This window comes from Tupaia chinensis, unplaced genomic scaffold (genome assembly GCF_000334495.1).
Source record: "Tupaia chinensis unplaced genomic scaffold, TupChi_1.0 Scaffold148557_1, whole genome shotgun sequence".
NCBI classification, from domain to species: Eukaryota; Metazoa; Chordata; class Mammalia; order Scandentia; family Tupaiidae; genus Tupaia; species Tupaia belangeri.
In genome coordinates this window covers 352269-362998 of record NW_006208406.1, presented here as the reverse complement: position 1 = coordinate 362998, position 10730 = coordinate 352269, and positions in this window count along the sequence as shown.

Genomic DNA, 10730 nt, shown 5'->3' with positions numbered 1-10730 from the left:
TGTGAAATTCCTCTTTTAGATCTTGCATGAATTTCCTCACCTCCTGGAACTTGACAACTTCTTTCTCCTTCCTCTTCAACAGTTCATTGTCTCTTCTCTTCCATCTCTGTTAGTTTTGCCATTATGAATGTTCTGAATTCTTTATCAGACATTTCCATGAATTCCATTGTACTGTGTGTGGATGAAGAGGAGTTATCCTTTTCCCTTGGAGGGGAGGTATTTTCCTGCTTTCCCATATATCTTGTGGTCCTGCAGCGATTTCTAGTCATCTGGTTGATGGTCAGTTTCTTCCCAAACTTGGAAATTAAATCTGAGCTTTGAGGAGCGTGCATAAAAAGAAACAGAAAGAGAGAAACAACAGCAACAACAGCAAAGAACAAACAAGAAATAGAAAAAAGTGAAGAAAAAACGAAAATAACTTTTCAATAAAACTAAAAAAATTGATATTTAAAAAGATTTCAGTAAAAAGCTAAAAATTTCGTTATGCGAAATTCTAAAAATCAAAAATTAAAAAAAAAAGAGAGGAGACAGAGACAGAGGTAGAGAGAGAGACAAAGACAGGTACAGAGACAGGAGGCCTGGAAGGGGTCTTCCTACCACGCGAGTTTTGTGTGCTGGAGGCCAAATTATCAGTGGGAAGTCTTGATTTCTGTTTCCCCCAAATGGCTAGTTTGCAGAATCCATGAGGCTGTGACTTCAAGAAGGCCTCTTCCCTTTGCCTCTCCATACAAGTTTTGTGTGCTGGAGGCCGAATTACCAGTGGGAAGTCTTGATTTCTGTTTCCCCCAAATGGCTAGTTTGCAGAATCCATGAGGCTGTGACTTCAAGAAGCTGATTGTTATTTATCTTTATAGCATATAATATGGTTTTCAAAGCATGCATACCGTGTGTGGTAATGATTTCAAGAACAATACCATATACATAATTTTTTGGCAAAGAACTATATATTTTTGAGTCTGTTAAAGAGTTTTTCTCTGAGCCCCTGCCATCCATTCTTTACTACTCATCCTCCTCCCATAGTCTCTGATATCTACACATGTTCTCTCTATTATTAAATCTTCAAATATTTCTATTTCTGCCATAGAATACAGACATTTGGTTATACATTGAGTGGAGACATGCAATGTTTGTCCTTCAAGTCAGACTTATTGCACTTAGCATTAAATATTCTATATTCATTCAATCTGTATACAATGACAGGATCTCTCTTTTTTTAATGGTTGAGTAATATTCCATACTCTATATGTGCTATACTTCTTATTTTGAATTTAATCACTTAAAAATCCAATTATCATTTGTTGAACACTTAGGTTGATTTCATGTTTTAGTAATTGTGAATAATTTTACATTAAACATGGATGTGCAAGTGTCTTTCTGCCTTGATCGTCTTCCTGTGCTTTGGGCAAATACCAAGGTGTGGGGTTACATTGTCATATTGTAGTTCTATCTGTAGATTTTTGAGGAACCTTTATATTATTTTCCACAGAGGCTATACTAGTTTACGTTGCCACCAACAGTGTGGGAGACTTCCCCTTTCACTACCACCTTGCCAGCACTTGTTGCTCTTTTTGTTTTTGTTTTGTTTCTTTTTGGTAGCTATTCTGACTGAGGTTAAGTGAAATCCCATTCTGGTTTTGATTTGTATTTAACTTATGATAAAAGATGATGAAAATTTTTCATATGCTTTTCAGGCATTCAGACACCTTCCTTCGAGAATTGCCTGTTCAGTTCACTTGCTTTTTAAAAATTAGGTTATTAGGGTTTTTTTTTTTTCAGGTGAACTGCTTGATTTTCCTACATATTCTGATTATCAATCTCTTATCTAAGGCATAGTTTGCAAATATTTTCTCTCATTCTGCGGATCATCTTTTCACTCTATTTAATGTTGTCTTGCTGTAGGCTTTTTAGTCTGATGTAGTCTCACTTATGTATTTTTGGAATTGCTGCCTGTGATTTAGGGGTCTTATTTAAGAAATTCCTGCCTACTCCAGTGTCTTCAAGTGTCTCTCCTGTGTTTTCTCCAGTAGTTTTGTAGTTTGAGGATTTACGTTTAGATCTTTGATCCATTTTAGCTCATCTTTGTTAATGCTGAGAAGTGGGGATGCAGCTTAATTTTCTGCAGGTGGATATCTAGTTCTTCCAGGACCATTTGCTGAAGAGACTTTCTTTTCCCCACTTGATTGTCTTTTACCCTTTTTCAAATATCATTTGGTTCTATACTTGAGGTTTATTTCTGGATTCTTTATTCTGTTCATTGGTCTGTGTATCCTTTTTTATGTGTACCCCAGTACCATGCTATTTATTTTTATTATAACAGCTTTGAAATATATTTTGAGTTTGAGTCATGAGATTCCTCCTACTTTATTCTTCTTATACAATATTTTCTTCAAGATACAGGGTCTTTTATGATTCCAAACACAATTTATGATTTTTTTTTATTTCTGTGAGAAATATCTCTGGTAGTTTTACTGAAATTGCATTGAATTTGTAGATTAATTTGGATAGGGTTGACATTTTGATCATATTCATTCTTCCAATCCAGGATCATGGGATGTCTTACAACATTTTTGTATCATTTTCAATTTCTTTTACTTTTTTTTTTTTTTTTAAGGTTTATACCATAGGACATGTTGTGTACTCATTGGAGAAGTACAAAGGAGACAATGAGAGGACAAGTGAGAACTGAACCCTGAAGGGGGCTGGCCATGCCACAATTCCTTCTCCTCCATTCTTTTCTTGGGATTTTGGCCATATATTCATTCATGCCCAGCATGATTTTCAAGCTGCTGGGCCTGGGACTTGAACCACAGTTGGCCATGTGGGAATCCAGAACCTAACCACTATACCAACTGCTGGACCTGAAATTTACTTTTAAAGGTTATTTTTTTTTCCATAGTTTTCCTTGTAGAAGTCTTTTATTCTTTGGCTAGGTTTAATCCCAGGTATCTTATATTTTTTGTGGACTATTGTAAATGAGATTTCTTTCTTCTATTCTACCTCAGTTTGCTAACTTTTGGTGTATAAAAATGCTACGAACTGTTGTATGTTGATTTTGTAACCTGCCACTTAACTGTATTTATCACTTCCAGGAACTTTCTGTGTATTACTTTGGATTTTCTACGTATATAATTATATTATCTGCAAATAGAGATATTTTCACTTCTCTTTTCCTGTTTAAATGCCTTTCATATTACTCTTTTATCTGATTTCATTGGTTAGGAATTCCAGAACTATGCTGAATAGGAGTACAGAGTGGGCAATCTTGTCTTGTTGCAGCTTTTTGGTGGAAAAACTTCCAACTTTTTCCAATTCAGTATGATGTAATCTATAGGTTCTTCATATATGGCTTTCATTGTGTGGAGATATGTGCCTTCTAATTTATTTTGCTGAAAGTCTTAATTATAAAGAGCTGTACTTTTTTTTTTTTTGAGAGAGGGATTTTTGCTATAGTGTATACGCACTCACTGGAAAGATAGAGAGACAGAAGGCAAGAAATCAACCCTCAGGGGGTATGGCCATGCCACAATCCCTTCTCCCTTGTTCTCCTCTTAGGATTTTGGGCATGCATGCATGCATGCCCAATATGAGTTTCAAGACACTGGGTCTGGGACTTGAACTGCACCTTAACTACTATCTGCTGGCCGCAAGAGATTTATTTTTTTTAATCTTTTTGTTTGCTTGTTTTATTTACATTCCAACATTGTACATCTTTGCAGCATACAAAATTAATCTTCTCAGCATGAATACATTGCATATTAGTCTAGTGAAAGATATTACCATGTGTTTCTTGTAGGCAGCAAATAGAGGGTTTCTTTTTTTATTCATTAAGCCATTCTATGTCTTTTGATTGGAAAATTTAATCCATTATCATTCAACGTTATTCTCTATATTTTCGGACTTGTCTCTACCAGTCATTTTGTTAACCATTTTCTTGATTTGTTTTTGTTCTCTTATTTCTATTTATCTCTCTTTAGTTTTTGGATACAGTATTTTCTTCAGTACTTCTTGAAGAGCTGGTGTATTGGCAAATTCTTTCAGGTTTTGGTTATTTGAGGATCTTTTTATCTTTTCTACCCATTTGAGGAATAAACTTGTCAAGTATAATATTCTTTGTTGAAATTGTTTTCTTTTAGTGCTTTGAATACATCTTCCCATTCTTTCTTTGTTTACTTTGTTTCTGTTGAGAGGTTTGATGTTAGACTAATAAGGCAACCTTTGTAAGTAACTTGATGTTGTTCTCTTGCTATTTTTAGAATCTTGTCTTTATCTGTGATTTTGACCAGTCTGGCTATGATATGCCATGGAGAGGATCTTCTTAAGTTGATTCCATTGGAAGTCCTTTGTATTTCTTTGGTCTGGATGTTTGAATATTTCTCTATGTTTAAAGTGTTCCTCAAGTATTTCGTAGAATAGATATTTTTACAACCTTGTTAGGGTCTTCAATTTCTCAGATCAATGTTTGGGCATTTAATGGTATTTGCATTTCCCATATGTTATCCTCATTTTAAAATATTAATTAATTAGTAATTAATTAATTTTTACATTCAGTCATTGTATATCATTACAGCTTGTAAAATTACTTTTCTCAGCATGAACACACTGTTTATCAATCCAGTTAAAGATATTCTTCATTCCCATTTGAAGAATAATCTTGCTTTGTATAGTATTCTTGACTGAAATATTTTTTTTCAGGACTTTAAATATGTCCTAAATTTCTTTCTTTACCTGCATTGTTTTCAGTTGAGAGGTCTGAGGTTAGTCTTGTGGGGCAAACTTTGTAAGTGATTTGATCTTTTTCTTTTGTTATTTTTACAATATTATCTTTGCTTTTGACTTTAACCAATTTGGCTATTATGTGCCTTCGAAAGGATCTTTTATGTTGACCCTATTTGGTGTTCTTTAGATTTTTCTGGATTTGGATGTCTTTATGTCTCTCTAGATTTGGGACATTTTCATAAAAAAATTCATGAAAGAGATTTTCTGTGTCTCTACCACTTCTTGGTCTTCTGCAATACCCATTATGTGGATATTTAGCTGCTTGATTATATCTAGAATTTTCATAAGTTGTCTTTAATTTTTGTTTTTTTTTTTTGTCATAGGGCATGTGCATTCTCCAGAGAGAGATAGGAAGAAAGGGACAGTGAGAGAGAAAGTGAGAAATCACCTCCTAGGGGGATGTTCATACCACAGTCTTTTCCTTTATTCTCCTTTTGGGATTTTGGGCATATACACACACACATTCAATGTGAATTTCAAGTCACCAGGTCCAGGACTCAAATCACAGTTAGCCATGTTGGAATCCAGTGCCTTAACACTGTGCTGCCTATTGGGCCCATTAGCTTCATTCTTTTTTTTTTGAGAGGTTTTGCTATAGGGCACATGTGCTCGCCAGGAAGACAGAGAGAGACAGACAGAAAGCAAGAAAGACAGAAAGCAAATCACCCTCCTGTGGGGAAGGCCATGCCACAATCCCTTCTCCTCCATTCCCCTCTTGGGATCTAGGGCATGCACATGCGCATATGCACCCAACGTGAGTTTAAGCCACTGGGCCTGGGACTCGAACCACAATCAGCTACATGGGAGTCCAGCGACATAGCCATTATTCCAATTGCTGGTCCCTAGTTTCATTTTTAATGGTCATTTTAAAATTCTTTTTGGTGGTTTGCACTAAATTCGAAATTTTATCTTTAAGTTCAGAGATTCTTTCTTCTGTGTGGTCTAACCTGCTGCTAATACTTGCAATAGGGATTTTAATTTCCCATATTGTATTCTTCACCTCCAGATGTTCTTTTTTGATTAATTTTTAGGGTATCTTTTTTAGGGTGGTGGAGTAGGGTGGGAGGTTTTATGTTTTTCTTCTGTTTGTTTTAATTTTTTTTTTCTGAAGCTATATGCTCATGCACTTCCCTGCAATGCGGACCTCCCTCATGTCATGAAATGATTTTTGCACCTTCCGGAATTATATGGCCATTTTCTCTTGCATTTCACTGAGTATTTTTTGTGATTTATATTCTGAATTCTTTCTCTGTCGTCTCTGTTAGTTCCTGAGTTTTATACATTGTTGGTGAGGAGTTATGTTCATTTGGAGGAGAGATATTTCCTTGGTTTTGCATATTTCTTGTGCTTCTGTATTGATTTTTTAGGCATCTGGTGAAGTGTTCACATCTTCCTAATTTTTGTAGTATGTTCTGTAATGCCAGGCAAGTGGATGGTGAACAGCCCTGGGACCTGGGTGTGTTCCTGGAAAAGTGGTTTAAGTGGGGCCAGAGATCAGTCACATATTCTAGATCAGAGTAATGTTTTCATAGCCCACATATAAGACAGTTAAAGGGTCCAGAAGAGAAGCATTGTGGGTGGTGTCAGTACAAGAAGCCATTCCCTTGGACTTGAGTGTGATGGGAGAAATAGTGTAGGCCTGCCCTGCCTTCCAGACAAGGGATGGGCCTAATTTTCTCAGTTTTGGGAGGACGGAAGTGCTCTCTTTTGCATCCTTTGCTCCCTCCAGACTGTGGAGACTTGATTGTAAATGGAGCTCCACCTGCTGGTCAGCTTGAAGGATGGTTTAGCTCCCTTACCAACTTGTGGTTGGGTGGGGTGGGACATCATAGGTTTTTTAATTTTTTTTTTTTCTGAAGCCATATGCTCATGCATTCCCCTACAATGTATGTTAGTTTAATGCCAGTTTCCTTGTTTCTTGGTGGGTGGAAGTACTGATATCCATGGTGGGAGTCTGGGCTTCAGAGTTTTAAAGGCTAGTGTCTCTTGTTCTTCTCTTCTTGAGTGAAGAGTGTTATGTGGAGGGAGGAGGAGTTTTATTGGCTTTTCTCTACTTTTGTGAGAAGAAACCATCTGGATTGTAAGTTCCTGCCAACTGCCTCCTCTCCTTCCTGCCCCTCATCAGTCCTGTTTGCTTCCAATCTTTGTGGGGGCTACTCACAGACAGCGGCTGTGGTTCAGGTACCTGCATACTGCAGAAGCAGTGGCAGTTGTCTCTCCCCTTAGGTAGTGGTCATATTTCCCTTGACTCAACCCAACCTCTCTGGTTTCCATGTAGTTAGGGGCTGAACTGGTGAGGTGGAGTGTGAGGTAGTGTCTGCAGCAGTGACAGCACAGGCAGCACTATGGAGGCAGAGGTGGTAGAAGTGGTGCAGAGGTGCAGGTGGCGGTGGTCCCTTTTCCTCTTAAACAGGGATTTCTACTCTTGCTCACAAATTTCCTTTGCAATCTTCCCTTTCCCTCTCCACCACCATTCACCTACATAAATCCAATCTACTCTTCAATATCCAACTCCAGTTTCATGTCTCCTATTGCAGTGCAAATTGGAAAGGAGAAGCTAAAGAGAGAGGGAGGACGAAGGGAGAAGAGATAGAAGAGTGAGTGTGTGTGTATTAAGGGTCTCAAGGCACATTTGAGCTGCAGGTCTATTTTTATAAATGACATTTCAATGGACCACAGCTGCACTCACTTGTTTACTTATTGTGTTCAGCTGCTTGCTCAGAGTTTTAAAGGATAGTGTCTCTTGTTCTTCTCTTCTAAACTCACAGAGTTTAATAGCGTGACAGATAAGATATGACCAGCAGGGACCAGCAGTTAGCGTAATGGCTATGTCGCTGGACTCCCTTGTAGTCAACCGCGGTTTGTGTCCCGGACCGGTGGCTTAAAACTCACGCTGGGTGCATGTGCATGCGTGCCCAGGATGCCAAGAGGAGAATGGAGGAGAGGGGATTGTAGCGTGGCCATCCCTCCTGGGGGGTGATTTCTCACTTTCTATCTCTCTGTCTCTTTCTATCTTTCTGGCAAGCGCACGTGCCCTATGGCGAAAAACCTCTCCAAAGGAAAAAAAAAAAGATATGACCAGCAAAGACTAATCTATCTGGCTCTATACAAAGAGTTGCCTACTCCTGGGTTATATATTCCTTAATTAGCTCTGAGAAAGCTTAAGTGGGTAAACAAGTACTTATCAAGTGTGGACATTTAATTGTGCTCCTTGACACCTCAGCCACCTCTTCACCCTTCTCCATTCTGCTTTCATCCCCAGGAGGTTGACCTATGCAAGGTTTCCTTGATTCAAGTTTGGATTGAACAATGAGAGGACAGAGGAGATCAGAGGGAGGGACAGGGCTCTAGGTTCTCCCTTTAGGGTACTTGGGCTGGCTGCCTCTCTTTGGCAAAGGCCAAGGCACCTATCAAACACCCTCTCCTACAATGCTCCATCCTCCCTCTCCTTCATCTACTGCATAACTAGCCCTGAGGTACTGCACTCTCATTTGTGGTTTTCTTATGACCTATTCACCTTTAAAACAATATCTTCATTAAACTCTCCACAGATTATTCAAGATAGGTGGGCCATCTCTTCCCTGCAGAAACTCTGTTGTACACAATAACAGATTAAAAACAGGTGCTAATGCAAAAGAAGGTGCAAGCCTTGCATACTTTCTAACTGTAACAGGTGTGTCCATCCACACTGTACCAGCTCTCAGGGAGTTTAGCTTGCTGCTCATTATGATCTATAAAATAGCACCTCTAGCATCCCAGGGCTTGCACCAGACCAGCTGAATCAGAGTCTGTATTTTAACCAGAGTCTTAGTATAAATTTCATTCATTCGCCTTTTTTCCCAAGCAAGGAGTGAAAGTTCCTTTACACCATTCTTTACCAGGTGTCTTTCAATCTTAGAGTAGTCATGGCAGAGGAGATGGGGACTCTAAAAGTTTCTGCACAGGACCTCTCCCACTGGGTAGTCTTAGGGCAGATGCAGTGAAGTGTCCACTCACATGAGGACCAAGTCTTCAATCAAGGACTCTGGCTAGAAGGCTTCTTCTTGTACCATCTAAGAAGTCTACCTCTGAGGCAGCCTCTAGCCATGTTATTCTTCTGTCCTCTTTGTAGCCCCTGAAGCTAACTTGGTAAGTCGTAACACAGTGTAAAATTTAAGCTACAGAAAAGTCTTTTTTTTCTTGTTTGGTGTCTGGGAAGACTGAGAGGACTTAGCAAAAAGAAAAATGTAGCATTCATGCCTGTTCTCTGGTCTTTGAGTATATGGGATCTTTGCAGTGCCTTTATTCTGAGCAGTGTCTTTTACTCAGGAATTCTGCCTTCTGATGCCTGATAGTTCCCAAAGTAGCAAACGAAGGCCAAAACAGTTGGTTTCTGTCACAGTGGATTTCACACCATGCCTGGAGCACTCTCTCTGATCTTCTTCACCTCTGTTATGAATTAGTGGGTTGCTTGGTTCTTTCTCACTCTCAAAAATCTTTCTGATATTTTTGGTCAACAATGACCTCATTCTATTGCTTCTGTTTCTTTTGAAAGTACCTGCTGAGAATCTGCCATGAAATGGTTCTTCTGAGGGGGAAACAGACACAAAGTAGGTAGCACGACCCTGAGGATACGTGGAGGCTAGCAAGAACACCGGCCATGGCACAGAGGAAACCAGGTGGGTCAGAGGATTTAAAGATGCTCTTGGTATTTGTCTGTATCTTCTTGGCATTTCCTGTGCAATATAGGTCCCTGATGTCTGTCCATGAGTACAGGAGACTTTCCAATGCCTAGAGGCCTTCTCTTGGCTCACATGCAGGACAGACTGAAAGTTCTAGGACTTTGAGCCCTCTGGGAGCATCTTCAGCAATAAGTAGGAGTTGGTAGATAAATATTTTGGATCTGTGCCCCTTAAGTGGAATAATTCTGAAGCCTTTGTTTTACCATCTCCCAAAGACCCCCACAGAACTGAGTCCAGCTGCCTACATTAGCACCTGCTCATGAATGCACCCTGTATTGGCTGCCTTTTCTTCTTATCTCATTTCCTGCTTATCTGCAACTAGTCCTTGAGAGTATCTCTCAAGCCATTTATGCTTGAATTCTTTTCTCAGGGTCTGTTTATGTGGGAAATCAAACTAAGACAATTGAGACATTGATGTATATGTATTGGAGGGGACAGAAGTATAGCTTGGAGTGTGAAAGGTAGGGACAATGTTCTGCAAAATGTCATTATTTAAACTATTTTTAAGGATACATATTGATAAGGTCATTGTTAAGACTGTGGTAAAAGGAAATTTGAGGATCTAGTGTGAAAGTAGAACACAGAGATACAAAGAAAAAGTAAGTAACAAGTATATTCTTTTCTTTGTGCTTCAATCTCTGCATTTATACACAGATAAACATTTTCCCATTTCCCTTTCTTAGACTCTTTATACCTGACTGTGTTCCTAGTGAGGGATCCTCAAAAGACTGTCTCAACAACAGGTGGATGTGTCAAGTCCTACTCAAACAGGAGACGTATGGATGAGAAGAAAATGTGGAAGGAGTTGCATTTTTTAAAAAAATATAACCAAGTGAAAAATAGAATTGGGCAGATTTGTTAGGGCTGGAGAGAAAAATTCAACCCTGAGGATCCTGCTCCAGCAACTCTAAGCTTTGTTTCCTAAAATAGGATATTAGAATAAAGAAACATAGTTCACCTCATTTATTATTTTAGCACTGAGGAGTACCAGCCATCCCTGGGGAAGATAGGCAGCTGTTGACCATTGAAAAATGCCTAAGGTTTTTGTGCTTGTAACCATTTCACAAATGTAATCTAGAGCACCTGTGACCTGTGGCTTTAGTAACTCATTCAGTCTCTCAGAGGAAGACAGTATTTTCCATAGGATATCTGTGTTCTCAATGGCAGTTCCATGCTTTTGGTAGCTCTGGGGAGGGCTTCCCTGTTTGGCTCAACCCATCTTTCCCACTAAAT